The sequence below is a fragment of the Python bivittatus genome, unplaced genomic scaffold, assembly GCF_059951505.1.
Source record: "Python bivittatus isolate LINGU-HERP-01145 unplaced genomic scaffold, Pbiv_v1 ctg000850_np1212, whole genome shotgun sequence".
Taxonomy (NCBI): Eukaryota; Metazoa; Chordata; class Lepidosauria; order Squamata; family Pythonidae; genus Python; species Python bivittatus.
This window is the reverse complement of record NW_028277112.1, coordinates 61,491,461-61,502,782: the sequence shown is the minus strand read 5'-3', so window position 1 is coordinate 61,502,782 and position 11,322 is coordinate 61,491,461.

The window sequence follows — 11,322 nt, the reverse complement described above, 5'->3', positions numbered from 1 at the left end:
TAGTATGATTGGCTATTCCAGAAGTATCTTGTAGGTACCAGGATCTCAGACTAGATCAGACAGGAACAGAAGGCAACAATTTAAAGATGGCCATTCTATCACCTTTTAGATCCCCCAAAGTCTGATTTCCCCACCTGTACTGCATTTGTAAAAAATCATTTACACAACTACTCTTTTTGAGCATCTAGTTTGGCCTCCAGAAGGGACCTTCTTGGGATGTTCTTCACATCCCTCTAACTGCACCAGAAACATGCTCCGCTAACCATTTTTAAATGAGAGATCCTCATGATGTTGGCTTTGCTTCATTCCCAGTCCACAGCTGGATCAGCTTGAAATTGTCTTTAGCTGTTCCAGTTTTAAAATAGTGTTTTCCCTCTTCTCCTGACACGATTTTTGCTGTGGACATTAGGACCCTTCATCAACCATGTGACTGATGATGAGGTCAGAGGCTGTACTCTGCCTACCTCCTATCAGCAATTTTAGGTTGTAGCAGGCATGCCCTCTCCTATCCAGTCACTGGAAATTGTTCTCCATGGCTCTTTGACTCAGGCTGCAGGACAGAACTGACACCCTGCTGTCCACAGAAGCAGTTGCCCACAGAATGCTTGACCGGTTCCTCTAATGTGGTTGTCAGGTCTTTGTGATCTTTTGAAAGAGTGCTAGATCTGTTTTAAAACATGGATTCGGCATTCTTTTGAAAGAATGCTCACCCTGTGCTGCACAGAAGGTCAATTTAAACTGGGAAAGAGAGTTGGGGAAGCTTCCTTCCTCCTTTGTCCCCTGCCCCTTCTTCACATTTACAACTGGCCCAATTGTTTTATTATTTGCTGGAGCAGAGGCTGCATATAACAACTATATGTCTACGTCCATATACTTCTACTCATGTGCACACACACACGTGCACAACAGAATCATAAACATTACAGTCATCCACTTCTTTCATTCCTCACCTTCTCCCAGCAAACTTAGACAGAATGGATGGATGGGTGGGTGGGTGGGTAGGGGGACAAAAGCAAGGAATCTTCCCCTCCAATAACTTGTTTGCAGATTCCTAGTTTCCCACTGTGGAGGACCAACAGTTTTAAGCACAACCTCTGGAAAGAATAGAAAATGTCACCTCACTCACTTGAAGCTTGCCTCACTTTGGCTCAGGGTTGCTACTTTCTTTTGCTAATGAGTTGAGCAAGTTGAGGGTAGGTGGGTAGATATAGGCAGGGAAGAGACATCAGCTTCTGAAGTTTTTTCCTTCCATTTATAGAAAGCAATGATCTTTTGCCCCTCTTATCAGTCGGCTGGTGGTTCCATAGGCCACACTTTTTCTGACTGAAAACAACATATGATGGGCACCCCAGGGACTGTAATTGTCAAGATGGACCAAGTAGTAGCAGCTAAGCAGTCCAACATGTATATTCTGGTTGAATATTGTGTCTCAGCCAGGTTATTTGCTTTTTCTCCTTCTTACCTTCTCACCCTTACCTCTATGTCTTTCTTTGTCTTAATGAACCCTCCCCACCCACTGCCAAAAGGACTGTTTTAAATAATTTTAACAAGTTCTTTCTTGCATCAATCCCACACCTAATCCAATAATTGGGTAAGTGGCCATCCCATTAAAATTAATGGTTATGCAGGGCTAAATTGTCTTTGAGACTATAAAACAAAATTGTAATAGAGTTGAATGCAGCATCAGCAATGTAGAAAGCGTGGTTAATTTGTTTGTGATAACAGAGTGGAAAATGACAGCTCCAACTAATGGTGTATAATTTGACTTCTCCGCCTATTCTGTAGAGTGCAAAGAAACAAGTATTTCCCTTCTAGGTTAAGAACTGCATGTAATAAATGAATTATTCTGTAGATTTGTACAGTAAGCAAAAGCACGATACATAACAGACTTAGCATAACTATATATGATGGCAGAAACCAATCAGCACATCTGATTCACAAGGTACTCCTAATCCCCAACTGATCTCTGAAAATAGTTTTGGGTGTGTTTTGCCAGTTAAGGGCTTCCTTTCCTGTATGTCTAATGACTAGAAAAACAGCTCCAAATCTATCTTGACGTAGGACCCTGTCATCAAAATCAGAAGACTCCTGCTGCACTGGTGAGAACAGACCATTTATTGAAAAAAAAAGGTGTCACCCTCCCCAACAGAAAGGAAAAACTTGTTTAGAAACTATTTGGATCTATAGCAGTCTCATCCTCCTCTTGCCATGTTGCCCCACAAGAGTGACATAATGTAGCCCTAATGTCTATCCATAGTTTTTCCAATTCACTTCACCCTCTCTTCTACATGAGCTGGCCCTCCTGTCTAACAGGATTACGGATTTAGAAGTGTAGTTTCTTGATAAAGAGTCTGTTCAGTCTCACAGTAGATTAGGCTACTACACACAATGTATGGTGGGGAAGTGAGACAGAATTTTCCTTTAGCTTATGCATCACCTTTAAAGCTTTGTGTTTTGTGTGTTAGTGCTCCTCTGTGTGCTCTGCTGCATAACCGAGGAACAACTGCGTAGAAATAAACACCACTAACATGAAAAGCCCACTGTGTGCAAAAACCCTCCATCTGTAGGCACCATTCAAGTGATTCCCTGTTGTGAAAAAGGGGATTCCATATCCCATCTATGTAGAGCAAGAATAAGCAGTCCATAGTCTAACCTCAAGCAGTGGTTGTGGCCTCTAGATCTCTTCATTTTCCACCAAATTTTCCACCAGAATTCAGTGGCAAGAAACTGATTAATGAAAAAAAAAATCAGCTAAGATGATTTGTGTCTAAGAATTATGAATAAACTTATAAATATGACCTTCAGAAATATTTTGAATCAGTTTCCCTTTTAAATTTTGCCTTCTTCTTTTGAAATAGATTCAAAATGTGTTCAGTGTGTGTATATGTACATGTATGTGCGTATACACATGTGTATATGTATATGTATGTACATATATGTGTCCGTGTTTATGAACATGGTATATGGTTTGGAACAGTTTTATTTTAGATTTCAAAAATGGATGGTGCCAAATTATATATAATATTGTATGTTTTCCTGTCTACTAAGCCTTTTATGGTTTTCTTCTGGATCTCTAGGAAGTATCTAGATGACCACTGCCAAAAGCAGAATATTCACTTATTCATGCATTGATTAAATATAAATTATATCTTGTTCTTTTTGCTCTGACCTCATCCATTTTCTTTCATCTATCTCACCTATTTTGCTCGCCCCCCCCCCCATCTTTGAATGCCAACCTTACCAAGCAAGAGAGAAGGTACTGCTGTAGATGCTATTTCAGGAAATAGGCTTATGACATGTGGCTTAGTTTATGTGAGCCATTGGCCATTCTAGCACATGGAACTTAGGAAGGAGTGTTTTTTAGACATCAGGAGCTGAAGATGTATTATATATTTTAAGACAGATATGTTTGTGCAGAGGCAATGCATCTCTCTCTCTCCAAACATGTCTTGCTAGAAAATGTAATGTTCCAAGCTATACATACTCACAAAAGTTGATAATGTGCCACTTTTAACTGCATTCCAAACCATTATCCATCCTCAGGCCAAGTCTTCCAAAGTGGACAAGTTATTGTTTAAGTGACATGGACTGCATGCAACAGTATTTGGACTGAGATTTGGAGGTGCTTAGGATCTGCCTGATTATCATGTTTTATTTCAGGAAACAATGTCCCCTGCATGAGATGGATTGGTGACTCAGAGCAGAGGAAGTGTGTGTTTCTTTCTGCAAAATATGGTTGATGTGAGCATCCCACAGCTTAGTTCTAATGGGATCAAACCTTGGCAAGAGTTTGAATCAAATGGTTGGAAGGTCTGAGGGCTCTCTGAGCATTTGGAATACATTGTTCAAGATTATAAGAACTCTGATACTTCCATTATGACCTCCCAAAGGCAGGAAAGCATACGTGGAGGCAGGGGAAGGTAGTGGCAGAAGTTGGAGTCCTAGGCTATGATGAGACATCAGTCACTGTTAGGAACTGGAAGCTCTTGCCATCAGTGACATTGTCTCACCCATCACCTTCCTCTTCTTGCTCATCATAACAAGCGTTTGAGCACAGTTGCTCACAGATGTCAGCATTTCTCATCAAATACTTGTTATGTTGCCCCAATACAGTAGAAGTGTGTATCTTTGCTTGTGCATGTAGCTTCTAAGGAAATAATGCCATGTAAGTACCTTTGTCCTCTACATATGTCCTCTCCTTGTTACACATAGCTGGCTTAGCCAAGTGAGTTCCTTGATTTACTTGCCTGTTTCCCGTTATTTAATATTTGTTAGTTAGAGCACTATATCTCCCTTGACTATTTAGAAGTTGGCATAATGTTTGAGATGGATGTTCAGGACAAATTCATGTTTCAGGTTTGAATACAAATTTGACACACACACACACACACACACTTTGTGTGTACACACACCCAAAACTGCATTTCAGAAGCAGTTCATTTCAAAACATATTGCAGATTATATATATATTAACTACCCTGAAAATTCAAATATAGGAATGCAAATTGGTGTGAACTTTCAGGGCACAGGTCTAACATTTCAGGTCTGAGCCTCAGTTTGGTTCCTATTAATTATTTTATGAAGTTGCCAGTCTGTTTACTCCTTCAGTTTATTAGCCACTCAGTAGCTGCTGCTGCTGCTCTCAGGGCATAATGCAATAAAAATATCATTTAAATTTCCAGCACCCGTTGCAGAAAGAAGATGTGAGAACACCATTCATGTCCAGCTCTTTGCAAGACTAGGATGCTAAATCTACCCAGGTAAAACCTCATTACCTAGAAGAGATTGGATTGTTTACAAGGGTTAGGGATGGATGGCACTGTTTTGCAGTGGTTCCACTCCTTCCTCAGGGGGTGGTTTCAGTCTGTGGTTGGGATGAGAGATCATCCTGGTGGTCTCTGCAGTGGGAGAGGTCAACTGACAGTTTGGGTTGTGGTATCATCAGTAGGCTAATGATGCCAACTTTATATCACCACCCTAAGATGTCAACATCTGGATAAGAGAGAACAAGCTGACGTTGAACCCAAGCAAGACAGAGTTTCTGTTTGTACATTGGGATTCTCTGTCAACAATAGTGTTATCTGGGAGTTCTTCTGGACTCACAGCTCCTGCTTGAACAACAGGTGGAGGCCAGAGCTAGAGGGGCCTTTACCCGGGTTCAGTTTTTTGTACCATGACCTTACCTGCTGCAGGAGGCTACTAGATACTAGCTACCACCCAGTTGGACTATGTCAACATACTTTACATAGTGTTACCCTTAAAGACTGTTTGGAAACTGCAGTTAGTCTAGAATGAAGCAGCCTGTGTACTCACTGGCTCTCGGCACCATAAGCAGATAACACTGATTCTGCAGGACCTGAATTTGATTGATTTATGGGTATAATTTAAGGTGCTGATATTGACCAAAAAGCTCTTCATGGCTTGGCACATGGGTACCTGCAGGACCAGCTGCTCCAACCATAATCAACCTAACCTACCAGATTATTTAGGGCAAAACTACATTTGGTTCCACATTTCCAAAAGGTGAGGGAAGAGGGCAAAATGAGAAGACCCTGCTTTTTTAGGAGCACCAATGCTTTGGAATAGCCTCCCAGTGGAGATCAGGCTGGCCCCCTCATTGCCAAACTTCACAAAGACATTGAAAATGGAGTTATTTCAGAGGGATTTTTGCTTGTTTAATTTTTCTTCTCTGGTTTTTAAAATTTATTGCTATTGCTTTTAATTCCAGGGTTTTATGATGTTGTGCTTTACTCATATCATGCCTGCCTGCCTGCCTGCCTGCCTGCCTGCCTGCCTGCCTGCCTGCCTGCCTGCCTTCTCCTTCCTTGTTATATTAAATGCTATGAAAGCTGCCAAGACTCATTAGACTGTAGTGAGCTATAAGTCTCATACATACATATGTAACTCACTCATTCATTTTGATATAGAAATGTCACTGAAACCTGGCGTCTGCATTTATGAAATAATTCTGTGTTGAATTTTGAAATTAATTCAGTCCCCATATTTTCAAGATAAAATAGGGCTACCAAACCCAGCCTGCAAAAATGTGGAGATTTGAAATCCAGATTTGGTAGCCCTAAGTTAAGGAAGAAGAGAGACAGACAGACAGAGAGAACATGAATATACACTATAGATATATACACACACAAACATACATAGTGAGGCTGCTTAAAACCATATCTTGCTAATAAACTTGTTATTAGCATTATGATTTGGTACAAAAGATTATATAATACATTTCTCTTTGGTGAGCCTGAATTTTGTGGTTAACTCAATATACAAACACAAGCTAAAAATGTAACTGTTTCTAGTTTCATTATAGATCAAACTATGTTTGTGTTTCTTATATTTGTTTTTAAGAGCTTTTCCTGATTTCACATCATAGCCTTACATTTATTACGGTCAGAAGAATTCTGTTGACATGTCACAAAAACTATGATTTTTTTTTAAATAAAAGGAAGACGAGTAAGTTTAATAAAAAAGATTTCCACTAAGATCATTCAGTGGCTTGTGTTTTTCCTCCCTCCAATGGCAAAGTTAGGAAGTGCAATTCCTATAATTATTGTGAAAGTCCTGCTCAGTATAGTTTAGTTTATAATGTGGCTTTTACCCAGTATCCTTCAGAATCTTCTGTCTGTCAGTTATAGCAATGTTTCTCCAACTTTGTTACTATAAAAATGAAATTATATATAAAAAAATTCTATCTTATAGCTGTATACTAGCATGGGGAGGAGGAGGAGGAGGATTTCTATCCTACCTTTTCACTGAAGGATGAACAAATTATGAACTAATTAGAGTCTGCCCCCCAAATTTGAGGACACAGAGGATGCTTTTCTCTTAACTTTAACCACCTTCCCTGTCTGGGCCAAATGGAGTGTGCAAAAGCAGATCTCCTGTGCTGCTGCATTTGCAGAACCCTCATGGAGGCGTTGAGTTCACATTCTACACAGCATTAAAAGTAAATGATAATAATGACTGGATTCACTTGGCACACAGATGTGAGAATCTACAAGTATCCTGGGTGGAATGCTTCTAAGCAGACTAAGACAATTGTGATCCCACTGATTCTGCATGGCACCACCATTGCCTCCCTATTTTCCTTGCCCCAAGTCCTTGAGGACTTTCTCTGTACGCACACAGCATCGCTGTCATACCAGGGACGTGAAGAAATAGAGTCCCCAACTAGCCCACAATGGGAAAGTGCTAAAAGTGGTACCTGAAAGCACTTCTGCTCCACCCGCTTACCCCTGCCCTGAAGTCAGTTCCTGGAAAGGAGATGTTGGCAGTGGGTGCTCTTTTTATCACAATGCTGTTAAGTCTTTCATGAAAGTACCCTTTGAAATGCCACAAAAGCTCACCCTCTGTTCCAGCAAGAAGAAGAAAATGTTTGAGTGCTAAATCCAGAGGATTAAAAACCCTCCCAACACTTTCAGCTGTTGGCTGTGGGCAGGGTGCAAACACTGGACCAACAGAACAGAAGGCAAAGTTGCTGAGAAAAGGTTTTGAGGGAGCAAAACTTCAAGAAATAGTTTATCAAATTGCTAATTTTATCCACGACAAGAAGATTTGAGCTTGAAATGTGTTGAAATAGTTTGCCCCACGGCTCACCCTTTTCTGGACTTAGTGTTGAACTGTAAAATTAATTTCTACATGAGTTTTAATTTTCTAGATTTTCCAACAAATTTCTACTCAAGTTTTAATTCTCTAGAACAGTGTTTCTCAATCTTGGCAGCTTTAAGATGTGTGGACTTCAACTCCCAGAGTTCCCCAGCCAGCTGGGGAACTCTGGAAGTTGAAGTCCACACATCTTAAAGTTGCCGAGGTTGAGAAACCCTGCTCTAGAACTTCCAATTCAGTTCCTTTGTGGCTGGAAGATGGAGGAAGGACTAAAACTTGGTGGGCAACCTGTGATTCTAGAGCTCCCTTTTGGTGGCCTTTGAAACCCCCAAAACTGACTGCAGTTCCTGAAAACCGACAGCATAGTTTCTCTCTATTTTCAGGTAGGAAACATATAAAACTTGGTAGTGCACAACCTAAAATAGGCGTATCAAGTTGTTCAGAAAGCAAAAGCATGTCTCCAATTCTCCAAGGTACCCTCCCACCTCCTTTGCAGCCCTCAGTCTCTCCAAATTTTGAAATACAGCACATGATTCCAAAGGCTGCCCTTTTCTGTGCCAAGAATATCCTGAAGGAAGTACTGGTTACCAAATGAGATGTTTATATTTTACTTGGTGGCCATCATGGATCCAAAGGTGGGAAGATGGGAAAATGGGGTTATAGTGGAGACTGCAAATAAATGAATACTCTCACACATGTTCTGATTAAGGTTGACACTTAAAGACTTAGAGGTAATACAAAGGTTTTTCTCATGATCCACACATATTAAACCTGGCCTAGCTTTTAAAGAGAAGAGAAATTTCAAAGTTTTTGTTTGTTTGTTTTTCAAAGTCATTTTAATTTTAACATTTATGTACTCCCAGTGATTACATAAGGGGTTTATCCTATGCAGGAAGAAAATAACCATTGAAAGAACCTAAATGATTTAGTGAAGGGTGGCAGAAAGAAAACAGAGAAGCAAGTGCAACATCAGCATTTATTCTTTTCCATAAAGCAGATCATTAGAGAAACAATGAATAACCACAGTTTTACATGAATTCCAATTCAACTTCAGATTTGCATAATTTCTTTGGATTTCCTGAATTACCTTTTAAGTGTTTGCAATATCAGAGATGAGGTGGAGTGTGGTTAAACAGAACAAAGAGCTGAAGATCTAGACCAGAGGGATTAACCCTCAACTCCCATATAATTTTCATGGTCTGAATCAACCCTCCCCATATCATTCTTGTATGTTTAAATCTAAAGATATTTAATAGCACCTGGAGAATTGATTTGAAAATATAAGGATGACAACAACCCTTGCCCAGCACCATGGCCCCAATCTAAATCCTCCCCCAGCTGTTTTCCCTCTTTACGGAGGTCCAACGGGGATTTCTGCCCCCAGTCCTTTCTAACTGGCTGTAAATAGTTCCCTTCATGAATCACTAATTCCTAGTCCTTCTTAATATCATCCTTCTAATCTTTCTTCCCGGCTTAATATCTGCTGGTGGCCCACCACCACTTCCTTCATCTACAGGTGGTGTAACAATCGCTGGAGCCTTTGTAACCTGAGGGGTGGCTGGAACTTGTGCACCTGGTCCAGGTTTCTTTGGTTTATAGTATGGAACATAATAATACGCATAGTAATATGGCTGTGTTTGAACTCTTGGGGGTTTCCGGTTGGAATATAAGTATTTTAGCCAGTTCAGCTGTGCAGCTGTGTAATACTGATTGTTCTGATATGCACCTTGAGGATAATACCGTGTATTATAGTACTGTGAAAATAGAAAAAAAAATAGTATTTTTCACTGCATCATTTCCTCCCCACATAGATGACAGATTAAAATACCTACGGTATCTGAATCAGCCAAGGTTATATCACATATCATGTAGAACTGATTTTGAAGATGCTACTTTAGAATCTTTAGGATTGTTTTGACCATTGATACCACCGCATTTTCCATCCGTACTTTCAAGGTTTCTGAGTTGCCCGATCATGCTAAAAATAATATGTTTGTATTTGGTATATAAATGTGCCATTGCCAGATAAAGTTTAGCAGACTAGGGTAAGTCTTTACAATCAGATTTCTGTATTTGTATTTGTAATTGTATTTCTGATTTGATTTCAAAAAATGATAGAAATTCACCAGATTGGATCTAGGGATGGTCATAGTTGTTGTCCAAACTTTCAAAGATGATAATATCTTTCTGTTTAATATTTTAAGAGCCTGCTATACTTACAATAATGCCAGATTTTCAAAGAGGAAAGCCTATTTTTAAATGCTTCTTAGAATGACCATGTGATGATGCAATGTTGTATGGTCATATGCAGTTCCAAGGAGCACCTAGAAATCTCTATTTATCAAAGAGCCTAGCATTGCAATGAGCAGGTCAGGCTTTTTCAGTGTTAAGGGGAAAAAAGGGACATCTCAGTCACCTTGAAATATTTAACAAGGGCAACCCCTTTCCAACAAGATACTGGGGACAGATGGATAGTTCTGCCTGAGATGTGTTGGAAATGAAACACCCAAGGTTATGCCCCGTCAAGATTTTGAATGAGGTTTTAATTCCTGCTTGCCACAACTGCTGGCATTGATCAGCTCTTCCAACATTCCTTCTAATCTATCAAATGTCATTCATACTTGTAGAAGTCATTGGCAAAAAACTTGATGTAGGGTGGAATACAAGCATCAAACTGGTTTTCTGTTTTGTAGCCTCATAGTACAGCCTCCCTTGATGCAACTTCTTGTGAACCAGTACTTTTGCAGGAAACATTCAAGCATTTAGATCAAACCAATTAAATTAGTTTGTGAAAATGGCACAGGCATTATACTCACAGGGTAATAAGCATTTTCACCCACAATGAAAAATGAAGATAACAGCAATGGAACAATGAGTCTCATCTTCTAATGATATGTCTGACAGGGATAAAAAAAGAAAGAAAGAAAGAAAGAAAGAAATAAGGTCAATGACAAAATGGAAGTGCCAATTGCATCCCATGATAGTAAAATTATCTCAGCCGCATAAAAGGATAAGATACAAATTAGCTGGCACCTGCAGTTTGTGGAACATTGTGAATTGGCCTCAAGTACTGAACAGGATGCCAAGCTGTATTCTGTAAAATGGAAAAGAGTAATACAATATTTACCTGTAATTTAGGAAATGCTTAAAAAAACCCCACACACACAGGCTCCTTCAGGCAGCATTCCTGGCTGAACAGCTGTTTCAATCTGAGAAAGATTAAGAATTTTTGTTCTCTAGGACAAGGAGCTAAATATTTTCTATTATTTGTCAATCAGAAATAGAGTGGGATAATTGGCCTCATTAGGAGAAAGACAATAGAGATGAGAGAATAAATACAATCTCAGGTCCTGATTGAACAATGAGTCTTAGCTATCAAAATCAGGAAGTAGGTGCCTGTGTTTTCAAATATCTTTTCCTCTTCTCTTTCTTAATCACTTTCTCTTCTTAGTCCTTTCTCTTCAAGGTTTCACATATAGTGTCTCAGTAACCTTTGCAATACCCCTATAACAAAAATGGTCATTATTCAGGAGTTCAAACATGGACAACTTCCTGTATGTAACTCTGTGTGTGTGTGTCTGTGTATATGTATACACAGACACACACACACACACACACACACACACACAAAGCTTCAAAGAAAGCACCCACCTCTGAAACCTTCTTGATTTCCAAGAATGCTTCTGGGAATAGATATTCTTTGAA